The sequence below is a fragment of the Balaenoptera physalus genome (genome assembly GCF_965194825.1).
Source record: "Balaenoptera physalus genome assembly, chromosome: 2".
Lineage (NCBI taxonomy): Eukaryota > Metazoa > Chordata > Mammalia > Artiodactyla > Balaenopteridae > Balaenoptera > Balaenoptera physalus.
In genome coordinates, this window is record NC_138883.1 from 2,398,343 (window position 1) to 2,413,450 (window position 15,108).

At 38.7% G+C, this 15,108-nt stretch overlaps 1 protein-coding gene across 15 annotated transcripts in view; it reads right to left on the minus strand.

Moving 5' to 3' along the window:
* Positions 1–15,108, minus strand: part of MARK3 (microtubule affinity regulating kinase 3) — a 107,183-nt gene that overhangs the window by 70,340 nt on the left and 21,735 nt on the right. The gene's annotated exons all lie outside the window — the stretch shown is intronic.

The window sequence follows — 15,108 nt, forward strand, 5'->3', positions numbered from 1 at the left end:
AAGGAAAAGGCACTCTTCCTTAAAGAAGGAAAAGACCCTAGCTTCAGATCAATCTACAGGCTAACCAAATGAGTATGTACAGAGGCAACAAATGGGTCACCTGGTAGCCTTTGTTCAAAAAGGGGTGAGGCAGTCTAAAAATAAGCCACTAAGATATAGGAAGAAAGAGCTACAGCTTCTAATTATATGCACTTCTTATCTTAAAAAAAAAAGAAAAAAAAATTAAGTTGTACTAACCCTGCACTGACATCCTCACCTAGTCAGTCTGTCTTTTCTTGCTTAAAAATGAACTATGTGCACTGTGGTAACCTAAACGGGAGGGAAGTCCAAAAGGGAGGGGATATCTGTATGTGTACGGCTCATTCATTTTGTTGTGCAGTGGAGGCTAACACAACACTGTAAAGCAACCATACTCCAATAAAAATTAATTAAAAGAAAAAAGTGAACTACGGATAACCAGAACTAGGAATTATGGATATCGAGAAGGGGGGATGGGGTGATAGGGGACAGAAGGAAACATAAGTGAAGAGAGAGGCTTTGCTATGAATTAGGGAACATAATTAACCCAGCTTTGCACCTGAGGTCCAGAACAACAAATGATCTCACCCCATGTCAATGAGGCTGTGTTCCTACTATGTGTCCCTCAGAACACAGATCCAATAAGAAGCACCAATGAAGAAAGGGACTATAGTCAAAGTCTGGGGAAAGTGTTCAAAGATTCTTTGTCAACGGTTCTCGCACTTTTTGGTCCCCTTTATATTCTTAAAGATTATGCTGGACTTCCCTGGTGGCGCAGTGGTTAAGAATCCGCCTGCCAATGCAGGGGACATGGGTTCGACCCTGGTCCAGGAAGATCCCACATGCCACGGAGCAACTAAGTCGGTGCGCCACAACTACTGAGCCTGAGCTCTAGAGCCTGTGAGCCACAACTACTGAAGCCCATGCGCCTAGAGCCCGTGCTCTGCAACAAGAGAAGCCACTGCAGTGAGAAGCCTGTGCACTGCAACAAACAGTAGCCCCCACTCGCCACAACTAGAGGAAGCCCGCACGCAGCAACAAAGACCCAACACAGCCAAACATAATAAACAAATAAAATTTAAAAATTAAAAAAAAATGGTGCTGGGGAAATGATATCCACATGCAAAAGAATGAAGTTATCAGACTCTTGACCTAACATCAAATACAAAAATTAGCTCAGCGTGGATCAAAGACCTAAATATACGACCTATGAAACTATCAAATTCTTAGAAGAAAACATAGGGCAAAGCTTCATGACATTTAAAATTTTATGCATCAAAAGACGTTATCAACAGAGTAAAAAGGCAACCCACAGAATGGGAAATAATATTTGCAAATTACATATGCGATAAAGGATTAATATCCAGAATATACAAAGAACTCTGAAAACTCAACAAAAACCTGACTTAAAAATGGGCAAAGGACTTGAGATGTTTCTCCAAAGAAGATATACAAATGGTCAATAAGCACATAAAAAAGACGCTCAACATCCCTTATCATTAGAAAAATGCAAATCAAAACTAAGAAATACCACTTCACACCCATCAGGATGGCTTACTGCCAAAACCCCCCAAAAAATAATAAGCCTTTGTGAGGATGTGGAGAAACTAACCCTTGTACACTGTTGGTAGGATTGTATAAAATGGTACAGCCACTGTAAAAAAAAAAAAAAAAAAAAAAAGTACAGAGTTCCTCAAAAAATTAAAAATAGAATTACCAGATGATCCAGCAGCTCCACTTCCGGGTATGTACCCAGAACTGAAAGCAAGGATGGATGGACAGATGGATTGACTGACTGATTGATTTTTGGCTGTGTTGGGTCTTCGTTGCTGCACCGCAGGCCTTCTCTAGTTGTGGTGACTGGGGGCTACTCTTCGTTGCGGTGCATGGGCTTCTCATAGCGGTGGCTTCTCTTGTTGTGGAGCACAGGCTCTAGGCGTGTAGGCTTCAGTAGTTGTGGCACACAGGCTCAGTAGTTGTGGCTCGCGGGCTCTAGAGCTCAGGCTCAGTAGTTGTGGCCCATGGGCTTAGTTGCTCCGTGGCATGTGGGATCTTCCCCAACCAGGGCTCAAACCTGTGTCCCCCCCTGCACCGGCAGGCGGATTCTTAACCACTGCGCCACCAGGTAAGCCCGAAAGCAAGGATTTAAAAAGCTATTTGTGCATCCATGTTCATAGCAGCATTATTCATAGTAGCTAAGATGTGGAAGCAACTCGAGATCATCAAGGGGGACCTCCCTGGAGGTCCAGTGGTTAGGACTCCAGACTTCCACTGCAGGGGGCACAGGTTCAATCTCTGGTCAGGGAACTAAGATCCCACAAGCCACGTAGCATGGCCAAATAAAAAAGTTCATCAAGGGATTAATGGAAAAGCTTAACGTGGTACATCCATAAGATGGAATATTATTCGGTCTTATAAAGGAAGGAAATTCTGGCACCTGCTACAACGTGGATGAACCTTGAGGACACTATGCTAAGTGAAATAAGCCAGTCACAAAAAGACAACTACTGCATGCTTCCACTCTTATGAGGTCCCTAGAGTATTCAAAAGCATAGCGACAGAAAGTAGAATGGTGGTTGCCAGGGGCTGGGGGCAGGGGGGATGGGGAATTTAATGGGTGTAGAGTTTCAGTTTTATAAGATGTAGAGTTCTAGAGATGAATGGTGGTGATGGCTGCACAGCATTATGGATGTATTTAATACCATTGAAATATACACTTTAAAACAGTTAAAACATTTTATGTTATATGTATTTTATCACAATAAAAAAATTGGAGAAAAAAGTCTGTTAGTGTCAATATAAATAACATTTTAATGAAATTCTCATATGTCCTCCCATAGTCAATCTGTTATGATATCACACGTCACATACTTCTGGAAAATTCTACTGTACACTCGTGAGAAAGAATGGAAGAAGCAAATAATGTCTTAAATAGTATTACCAAAACAGTTTTGATTTTGCAGACCCCCTAAAATGGTCTCAGAAAACCTCCAGGGGTCCACATCCCTACTTCAAGAACTGCTGCACTATTCATATTAATGCTTTTTTTTTTTTAACTGATTAACTTGGTTTAAAGCCTCCATCTGCCCATGCCATTTGATTACTTCCTATGAACCTATTAACCTCCTAAGGAGCTAAAGAAAGGGAAACACTGCGGCAAGGCATCCAGTGAGTCTGACCCTGAAGTGCAAGGAACCCACCACCTCTTCACCCCTGACTGGGGGAGGAAAAAAAAATCAGAATTGGTGGAGGAGGGGAGAGTTAATGAGTGTGTGTGCTTGCAAAAAGCAAAGTCAAAATTCTGATTCTATATTTGGAAAATATAAGTCTTGATGGAAACTACAGTAAATAAGTCTAAAGGAAATACTGGCTGCTGGAATATGCAAACAAGGACCACCTTGTGCATAATTCAATCGGGGAGAAGACATCCTGTTATAGCCCTAGAGCACTACCTGTACACAAGAAGCATTCAGTGAACACTTACTGGGGTGATCTGAGGCCTCGAACACTCGCATCAGAGATAGAGACAGAACAGTGAAGAAACATGGTTTCTGGTGTTTCAACAAATACCAATGTGGTTTTAAAATTCCGTTATTTTAAAGTTGAGGGAACTCCCTGGCAGTCCAGTGGTTAGGACTCTGCATTTCCACTGGACGGTGCACAGGTTCGATTCCTGGTCGGGGAACTAAGATCTTGCAAGCTGTGTGGCGTGGCCAAAAAAGAAAATAATAATTTAAAGTTGAATGAATGAATTTTCTTCAAACTTTACTTTCATAAGTAATTTTATGTGGTATACTTGGATCTCCCAAAGATCCAAGGGATTTCCATCTCCCAAAGGGATTTCTAAAGAAACCCCTTCAATAACACTGTTCTGGCCACGATTCTGTTTTCTTCCTCATTCTCATGGCCAAATCCATCAAAAATGCTGCCTTTCCACTTCCTCTTTCTTCTGATCTTCTGAGACTTTGTTTCTATTCTCATGACAGGCCCTTTGATCACTAGTTTCTTCTGGTTCTGCTCAATTCTATTCTGATTTTGTTATTATACATTTTCATTTTCAAGTACTGCTGTTCAAAAAGTATCTAAAGCAAAAACAAAAAAAAGTGTTGCATTCAGTTAAATCAAACTGTAGAAGAGAGTCATTTTATCAAAAGCAAGTGTCCTCAGAGTGAAACATTATCATTTAACATGATGTGTCTATGTGTGGCAATGAAAACTGAGGGGGAAGCTCCTAATCCCCTCTTCCTTCCAGTTCCCTTGCTGGGATGACTCAACTACCAAAATAACCTTGGCCCAGAGCTGGAGCCTGGAGAAGAGCTCAGACCTCGAGGTCACCAAAAGAGGAGGCAACTGTGGGGCATCACTAGGTGCCTCAGAAAGATGCAGACCGCAGAGAAGACCACTGACTCATTCCCAAGGTTGTGGAGGGTGTGTGTGTGTGTGTGTGTGTGTGTGTGCACGCGTGCGTGTGTGCGTGTGCATGCGCACACAGCAAAAGCCAAGGGAATTCACTAGGCAAGGAAAGAGGAGTGTTCCTGGCACTTGTGTAAAATTCTGGGAAATTCCATTTATTCACTCTGACGCCTAAAGCAAAGTGGAAAATTACAAAATAGGGATAAAGAGAGCTCACACATGAGAAGGGCTTCCCCCCACATTCCTCAAATCAAGAGTCCAACAAACCTGCAGCAAATACTCACTGGAGGAAAAATCCTTATCTTCCACTTCCTGTCAATTAACTACTGGTCAAAAGATCCTTACATCCTGCTCCTGACTGGTGTTAAAGCATCTACAACCGCCAGCATCTACATGAGCAGGCAGAAAAAAGATCCCAAGTCCTTTAAGAGGACACAGTAATCCAGAAGCATGGTATATTAGTCAGCTCAGGCTGTCAAAACAAAAAATACCACAGACTGGGCAGCTTAAAGAGCAGAAATTTATTTTCTCACAGTTTGGGAAGCTGGAAGTCAGAGATCGGGGTGTCAGCATGGGCAGTTCCTCTTGGCTTGCAGATGCCCACCTTCTCACTGTGTCCTTACAAGTGGAAGAAAGCAAGCAAGCTCTCTGGTGTCTCTTTTTATAAGGACACTAATCCTATCAGATCAGGGGCCTACCCTTATGACCTAATTTAACCTAATTATTTCCACAAAGGCCCTACCTCCAAACAGGCTTTAACATCTAAATTCTGGGGGACACAATTCAGTCTACAGCAACGGAGAACAAGCCTATCAACTATAACAGCTCCCTACAAAATAAAACTTCAAATTAACACCTAACAATACAAACAAAACGGGTGAATGGCACAAGCACAGGGCGGAGTAAAAGAGGCAGACACAAAATCATCAATACTGTATGATTCCATTAGTAAAACTTTAAGAGAAAAAACCAGAATATGGTGTTTTAGAAGTCAGGATAGTGGCTATCTTGAGGAGGAAGGACAGTGAAATGATTAGAAGGAGGTAGAAAGGAGGACTTCTGGGGTTCAAGTCATGGTATATTTTTGCCCTGGATCATGGTTAAGCAAATGTTTACACTTTTTCTGGATGTGTGCTATATATCAATAAGGAGTTAATTTTTAAAAGTCAGTGATGACTTTAAAAAATCATAGTGAAGTTAATAGATAATGATGCCTAAAACTGAAAAAATAATTAAGAATAAAACATGCTATTAAAAGATATGAAAGTAAAACCTAAAGAATCAGTTTAAAAGACTGAAAGTGGCCATCTTAGGAGATTAGGGAATTGGTGGGGGTGGGCAGGGAACACATAAAAAAAAGAAAAAAAAGTCTTGACTCTTTAAACTGTATAATATATAATTAACTTGAATAAAAATAACAATGAAAAGCTCCTTCATACCCATAATGAGGACATTCAGTTAAAGATGGCATACTAATCACATGCATTCTCTCTTCTTCCACCTGATAGTCCAATTAAACAATAAAGACAAAATGACAAAGAATGGCAAAGAGAATGGGAGAGGTGGCATCAGCAGACAAGTGACTTTAAATAATTTCTGGGGGACAAAAATCAGAGGCACCCAGAGCAGGGCACATACAAGCCTAGAGTATGCTCTAAGAAGGGTGCAATCCAGGAAAAACTTAGTACTGACCAGAGAAAATAACTCAGTGCCTTGAATACGGAAGATCCCGGCGAAAGGCCAACTTTCCTCCCAGCCACTGTGAAGCCAAGCCAGGCACCTGAGCAGCACCTTCCACACACCTCATGTAGAGAGCTCTCAATGTGAATCCTATTTCTCCGCTCTTAAAAACGTTTTCAAGAATCAGACATCTGAGGAAAGCCTATACCCTTTTCTAATACCCCTTCCCATATATCTGTTGTTAGGGGAAAACACCAGTAACAATTAACCCTCCTCCTTCAGAAAAAAAAGGACAGTTGATTCACGTTATTCACAGTAATTACATTCTATGAAGTCACTCTGAACACTGAACTAGTGAATACTGAACCACTGTTCCTGGGGGGAAAGAGTTAAGACTCCTGTGAGCCCCTGGTCATAACATTTTCATCAACTGATCAACACATAACCTTGTTTTATGTGTGTTTCTGTTTAAGGATACCTCATTTACTATACATTATTGATTCATTAACACTGAACAGCACTATCTAACTCATGCCTGAATGAAGCTTACCTAACAAATGTATTTTCTCTGTAAGGCACATCAAAGCCTTGCACTTAGGAACACTGGCTAATACTCAGCCCTACAGTTGGGGGCCATTTTAAACAACAAAATCACCAACAAAATGCACAAAAATGTGGAAAATGTGTACTAAATAACCACAAAAAGGGCATCTGTTTATAGTATGAAGGCTGAAAGAAGGCAGAGTGTCACCTTGTTGGGCCTCAGCTGGGGAAACGCACATTAAGCAATTCAAACTTTTTACTGCTCCGTGCATGTCCGAAAAAGACTGCAAAAGCACAGCTAGTACTCATTTTTGGGATTACAAATAAATTTTGTAGTATGTGAATTTGCAAATATGGAATTTGTGAATAATGAGACTGACTATATCTGTTCCGAAGATGGACAGTGATGGTTGCAAACACTGCAAATGTACTTAACGCCATTGAGCTGCACACTTAAAAATGGCTACAATGGTAAATGTTATGTATATTTTACCATGATAAAAAAAAAGTGTCACAACTATGTAATTAAGTGATTTTTAATTTGTGGGAACTGGGTTTATGGGAAGTTTTTTCTTTTTCTGCACATTAACTGTAAATACTCCACAATAAACCATGATGATCATCTTTATGATTTTCAGCTGTATCTGTTATCAGACTACTAAGGCTATCTTTACCGTTCTGCTTGCTCACTTCCAAATCTGCTACTATTAACTTCCAATTGAAGCAAATTGTTCAGAGTATTAACTCTTTTTGTCCATCAACAGGGTTTTGAATAAACATTCTATTAATCACTGCCCCCCTTCCAAGAAATGACTATTTATTGAGTTTTAGTAGAGTATCAAAGAGCAATACCCAGAACCGCCTGAAAAAGATACTGAGGTCCTCCTTTCTCTTCTCGCTACCTATCTGTGTGGGGCCACATTTTCTTCATACACTCCAACCAGAGCAACTACCAAAACAGCGTGAACGCAGATCAGATATGAAAATCCAGCTAACTTTTACTAAACAAGACGTTAAAGAGATTTGCAAAGAATTAAAACAGTGTCACTCTTCTCTGTAATTTGTTTTGGAAAATAGTTGTTTTTCATAAAAATACATTATATTAACAGGTAAAAGGTCTGCCATTATTTTAAATGAATTAATATATATTTTAGGTTTCTTAGTGCTAACTTCTAATACCGTAAACAGCAACAGATATAACCCATATAAACAAAAGCTTGTTGTGAGTTCTCAATTTTAAAAGTTTAATGGAATTTTGAGACCAAAAAAAAAGTTTAAGAACTATTGTTCTAATCAATGGAATTGCACATAAGCACTGAAACCTACAATTATGATTATGCAGCAACAGGGAAACCTGTTTAGGATAATTAATATTCTGAGGGAAAAACACCAGGATACAAAATTATGGCCAAAAGTATGTTGAAAATACATATAAAATATGGAGAATATACAAAAAATAAAAATGGTATTCAGAATATTTTGATTGTGGGAATTTTTTTTCCTCTCTGGTCTCCAAACTTCCTGTAAAGCTATTAACATAGTCTTCATATACACAAAAAGTTGTGACTAAAATCTCAAGAAGTTTAGCACATTCAAGGAAAAAGAAGTACGATTTTATCATTCTTACAACCAACAACAAATAGTTATTGAGTGTTTAGAGGCCAAGGACAAATGAGGTTCAAGACTGAATCTTTCTCCCTCTGGCCTCTCTCTGGTCTCTCCTCTAGTGTAGGAGGACACAGACTGACAATAAACGCATGCAGCCACAAGAGCACAATAAGCTGAGAAGACAACAGTGGGAAAACTATTTCAGCAACTTCCTGAAAGAGAGAGAAGAGACAACAGAGGAAAGGACACTATAACCAGGAACAGTGTGACTTCCCAGCATGACTTGGAAACAGCTCCAGACTTGGAGGTCCCAGGGGACCAAAGGCGACAGGGGAGCTGCTGGGCTAATTCCAAAGTCAAAAGTCTGTATAAAGAATGCTGCTGCTCCCCAACCAAACCAATGACCACCAGTTCTTAAGGGACTGTAAACTTAATTCTGTGGAGAAGACAATGAGGCTCTGGACTCAAGGTCAACCGGCCCAGGAGAGGGCAGGAGTGAGGCATGGAGATGAAAAGGGGGGCGGAGATTAAGTGTCAGACTGCCACTGAGGGGTGGGACCATGGCTCCTCCCGGGCAGAACAGAGGATTCTTAACCTAGAGAACAGAATGGTCCCAGAGAAGAGATCTAAAGACAAAGATATCTGGGTCCTCCAATAAAAGCACTGGATGACTCCCAAAGGAAAGTTCTGTGGTCAAACATATCCTATACATGCAAACCAGCTTCTGATCAGCTTCTTAGGGTTCCACCTTAAATAGACACAGACAACCAGGGGTTACCAGATTCCAAAGAAAGTCTCTGTATGAAAGACAGACACCAAGAAAGAATCCCAGAGAAAAGAGAAACAATGTAGGGAGCAAAAAATCTACTTAAAAAAAAAAAAAAAAGAATAAAGCTTTTACTATCCTCAGAGAGTTAACAGAAGAAACAGTACTGATGCCAGAACTGGATACTACAAAGACAAATAATCAGAACAGGAAAGAACTAGGAGGAGGACACACGCAGGAACTCCAACAAATTTATCAGGAAGATTGGAAGATAAAGTTAAAGACGACACTCAGAAGGTAAAACAGAAACAGAGACAGAAAACCAAGACAGACAGATAGATAGATAGATAAATAAGTAAATAAAATAAATAATCAAGGCTCTTGGGAACTCCCTGGCAGTCCAGTGGTTAGGACTGGGCACTTTCACTGCCAGGGCCCAGGTTCAATCCCTAGTCAGGGAACCAGGATCCTGTAAACCACACGGCGCAGCCAAAAAAAAGGAATTCTAGAATGACGATTTTTAAATAATAAAATGAGACAATTCTCCAGAACTGAAAGATAAGAATGTTCATATTGAAAGGGTTCAATGAGTACCAGGAACAAAGAATGAAGACCAACTCCTTGGCACTTCACTGTGAAATGTCTCAACAGCATGGATAAATAAGAAGAGTCTAAAAAGCTGCTAGAAAGGAGGGGGGGAAAAGCCACATACTGAAGCCATTTACACTGTTATACTCTAGACTTTGGAACTACCAATATCGGAAAACCCACTATGATCTTAATCTTGAGTTTCCCACTCTCCAACCACCTCCTCCTACCTTTCCCACCCACCCACTCTAGAATCCCAATAACTATCTGAACTCACCGGGATCCATAGCCATTGATCCCATCACCTTCTTTTTTTTTTTTTTTTTTTAACATCTTTATTGAAGTATAATTGCTTTACAATGGTGTGTTAGTTTCTGCTTTAACCATCACCTTCTTATGGTCTGCCTTCCCCCTCAAGTACTTACTTCCTACTTAAATCTATTGTCTTTAATTGAAATCACTCCCTTGGGTATTCCAAATCAATGCCCTTGCTCTGTTTCCATTTCACTACACTTACTATAGCAAAATCCCAACCATCTACAAATGCTATGCCTGTGTCTGGTTAACTGAATGTTGCTGGACAGTAAATTACAGCCAGGCTGTCTATTCCCGCTCTAAATCCATGATCAGTAACCTCAGGGAAGCGTTAAGGCTGCCTGGTAATTCTACTATATTTCTCAGTCCATTCACTCTCCTACTAACCTGCTAATTACTGTAACTTTCTCAGATCTCTAATATCTCCTATCTCCTTGATAGTCACATTCTTAGTTGGTAATCTTGCTTTCTATTTTACTGAAAAAAGAGCTGCAATGAGAAGAAAACTTCTCAAGCTCCCACCCTCATCTAGAACCACTCACCTGCAGAATACTGGCATAGTACCCTCTACTTTCCTCCTACTTCTAAGTAAGGACTGTCCACGTTATCCAAAGCCAATACCTCTACCATCCCCTCTCACCCATTCCAGCACCTCTCCTCAAAGCACCATTTGTACCCTTTCTCTTAAATTATTCCCACTAGCAGACAAACATGTTGGTATTTTGCCCATCTTTTAAAAAATATCTTGGCCTGACATCTCCCTGTAGCCACCACCCCATTCATCTGTGCCTTGAAAGCGCTATCTTGCTGTTTCTAACCTCTACCCACCTATTCTCTCTTGAACTAATACGTTACATCATATGCATCGGTACTGCAAGGTATTTGAAAGATATGTTGGAACAATTTGCAGAAAATACATAGAACCATAAGAAAGTTAAAAAAAAAAAACACAAAACTTGAGGTAACTATTAATTCTAGACAAAATAAAAAATTATATAAGAAAATAAATTATTGTGGTCCAACACTGAACATTTACATAGCTTGATTAAGTTAAAAAAAATCTAACTTTAACTAAATATATCATTGCAATAGAAAGGCTGAGGAAAGGAAAGTAGATGTGGAAGTGAATCATAAGAAAGCTATATCCATCTTCCATAAGGAGAAAGTCAGTGATGTCTACAATTATAAATCAGGAGATAACCAAAAGAGTATCAGAAAAAAGAGCCTAGAAAATTGAAAGTAGGAGCCTTTGATTAATGGTACTGAATGATAAAGAGGAGGCAAAGAAAGTCCGATTTTAGTTAGAAGCTTTTTAGTATTATTTGACTTTTTAAGCTATAGGCATGTATTACTTTGGAAAATAATTTTTTAAGGCAGTAAAAAAACAGCCTCAATTAAGTACCAAATGACAGATACAAGTGAGTTCTCCTATAGTTCATGTTAGGGGAGAGATCCCTGGGGGCCTATGAAAATAACTATGGGGAAAAATGAACTTGAAAGAAAAACTTGACTTGAAAGAAAACTGTAATATTAAAACAAACAATATTTCAAAACCCAAAATAATCTTCAGCTGTGAAAAGCTAGCCAAAACCAAGACAGCAGATGGAACTAACATCCCCAAATCCCAAATATGGGATAGCTGCTTCTATGACAATAGGTAGCATTTTCATCAAAGAGTTAAATCAGATGAATTTTATGACTGGTGCCTGTATTTTTAAATATATATAAAATAAGGATTTTGGTGTTTTTCTGGTCTAAAATTAAGAATCATCCTAGAGAGATAGGTCTCATCTACAGTGGACTTCTACCACAATCATTCTATTTAAAGACTTGATTAGAAACTGTTCACTAGATGTAAGACGTTCTATTGGTTATAATTCTTTAATCTAATCTGTCTGTTCACAGGAGTTCCCTGGCAGTCCAGTGGTTAGGATGCAGCGCTCTCACTGCAAAGGGCCTGGATTCAATCCCTGGCTGGGGAACTAAGAGCCCAAAAAGTCGTGCGGTGCGCACCTCAGCCCCCACAAAACAGACCAAAAAAAAAAAAAAACTCACAAAAACTAATTTGTCTGTTCAGTAAAAATGCCATTCTTCCATCACATAAATTTTCTTGAGTATCTTTTATGTTCACAATGCCCTTGTGACCTAAGTGCATGATATAGATTATCCCCACTCTCTTCTTTCAGGGAATTCTTTCCACTATATAATTCTACTACATTGCTAGTTTTATCCCAACGACAGCAATTAAAACTGTCTCTTAACATAACATATAGTAACTCTTTATCTCCTACTGACTCAGAATGAATTAAGTCTCTGAATCACCAATACCACTTTCTGGAGCACTCTGGGTTTTCTTTAGCAGTCTTACTACCTCAATAGGAAAGATATATCACATTCCCATAAAAGGGCAAGAGAATGCTGATGGAAAAACTTTAGTTTCTAGTGGGCTGAGAACAGTACCAAGTGATAAAAATAATAACTAGACTAGAGTTTTAAGTTTCTTTCTATTAGGAATATTATACAATAATAAGCCTGTAATAAAACCAACTTTCTAGAAAAACTTCAGTTTTTTACCATATGACAGCAATCCCACTCCTGGGTTAATTATCCTAGAGAAATAAAAATTTATGTTCACATAGAAACCTGTACAGGAATGTTTATAGCAGTTCTATTCATAATTGCCAAACATGGAAACAACTCAAATGTCCTTTAGTGGGGGAGTGGATACAAACTGTGGTCCAGTCATACAATGGGATACTACTCAGCAATAAAAAAGAACAAACTAAGAATACTATATGCAACAACCTGGATCAATCTCAAAGGCATTAGAGAAGATATACTGTATGATCTCGTTTACTTGACAGACTTGAAAGAAACAAAATTATGAGGATGAAGAATAGACAGGTGGTTACAGGAGGTTATGATGGGGGAGGGAGCAACCATAAAGGGACCACAAGGGAATTTCCTGAGGTAATGGGACTGTTCTGTATCTTGATTACGGTACTGGTAACATCAATCTATAAATGTGTTAAAATCCACAGAACTGTACATCAAAAGAAAAAATGATGTATAATTTTAAAAATAACATAAACTTGCTTAATTTTGATATCCAAAATGAGAGTAAGTTCAAAAGGTGCTCAGATACAAGATATTATGCAAATTTGGTAGCCTTCCCATATATTCACAAACCCCATTCACAACAGCAACAAAAATTATAAAACACTTTGTAATGAACATAACAAGAACTATGCAAAACCCAGATGAAGAAAATTATGAACCTTAAAAACAAAATCGAGACACACTTCATATGCCTGGATAGAAACACTGGGTATCATTAAAACAGCAAATTGCCTTCCAAATCAGTTTATAAATTCAATTAATTTCATCAAAATTAATCCAATCAAAATTCCAGTAAGGCTGTTTTTAGAACATGGCAACTTATTACTAAAATTCATCTGACTGGGAGTTCCCTGGCAGTCCAGTGGTTACCACTCAGCACTGTCACTGCCGTGGCCTGGGTTCAATCCCTGGTCGGTGAAGTAAGATCCCGCAAGCTGCATGGCACCACCAAAATAATGAAATGGAATGAAATGAAATGAAATAAAATTCATCTGACAGAGTAAATTGCAAAAAAGAGCAATGAAATTTGTAAAAAATAAGAATAATCAGCAGGGGACTTAACCTACTCCAGAAAAATCAAAATGTACAATCAAAAGGTGCAGTAATAAAAACACCATGATATGGGTACAAAACTAAATAAATTAAATCAAAGAAACAAAAGGGAATTTAATAAACAGGGGGGAAAGAACAGATGATGTGGGACAAGGAGTAATGCACATAGGGGAAAAAAAATTAGAGCCCTACACCTCATACTAATCCCCCAAAATACATACCAAATGAATTAAACATTCAGATGCCAGCCACAGGAGTATTTGAAGAAAAAACAGAATCAATTTAAAAAATCTTGGAAGTAAACCTTTCTCACCAAGACATGAAACCCAGACAGATCAGACTGATGTCTGAAACACATAAAAGGTTTAAATCACTAAGATTTAAAAGAGAAAAGAAAAATGGATAAAGGATATACAACAGGAAACTTATTTTAAAAAGAAAATAAAAATGACACAAATATATGAAAATATCATCAATCTAAGTAGTTATCAGGAAAAAGCAATCTTTTTTTAAAAATACCGTTTATTGCTCATCCGATAGACAAAAATTATCTACAATGTTAGCAAGGGTGTAGAAAAATGGGCACTCTCATTCATTCCGGTAGGGCTAATAAAACAGTACAATGTTCTCTCAAAACCAATTTAGCAGTACCTATTACAGTATCAAATATTCATCCCCTCTGACCCAGGACCTCCACACTTCTAGGAATTTATCCTTCAGAAACACTCTTAACAAGAGCACAGAAAGTTATGTTAAAGAACGTTCACTGCAGATGTTTGTAATAGCAAAAAAATCAGAAACCACCCAATGCCCACCAACGGGGGTGAACTACGGTGCCAGCACACACTGGAAGATGACGTTCCATTAAACATAATGTCAGATCTATGAGCACTAAGATCCAGACGTGATCAAGTATGTTGCTAAGAAAAATTAACATTAAGTCCCATGAGTCCCTTTTTGTTAAAATAAAAAGTTACTGTGTATATAAAAAACTGTGGTAATCTACACCAAACTGCTGAAAATGATGATCCTCTTTGAGGAGAGAAAGTTCAAGGAATTTTATTTTCTACATAATGAATTTCTATAATGTTTACATTTTATATGATTCTGGATAAGACCTACAATAGGGGGAAAAAAAGAATAAAATTGTTTTTTTCAAATTAAAAAAAAAAGTGTTTTAATTTACCCACTATCTAGTCAGATTCAAGCCATTTCTGGAGAGAGAACCTACTAGATATAAACATGGTAAGCCACACTCCAGCACACATGTTATGTAAAAGGGGAGAGGGTCTGTCCGTCCCACTCCTCTTTTAACCCACCATCTCTACCTATGTAAGGAAACTGGCCGAGTAACCACTCGAGATTGGTGAGGGAAATAAACTCAGAGGTTTTGTTCCTTATTTCAAAAATTTTTGATCAAGGGCAGCAAAGAAACCTGCACCCACTCATGCTATTTACTGGTTCCAAAAGCAGTCCAGGCATCTCTACAACCAGAAGTCTTAACC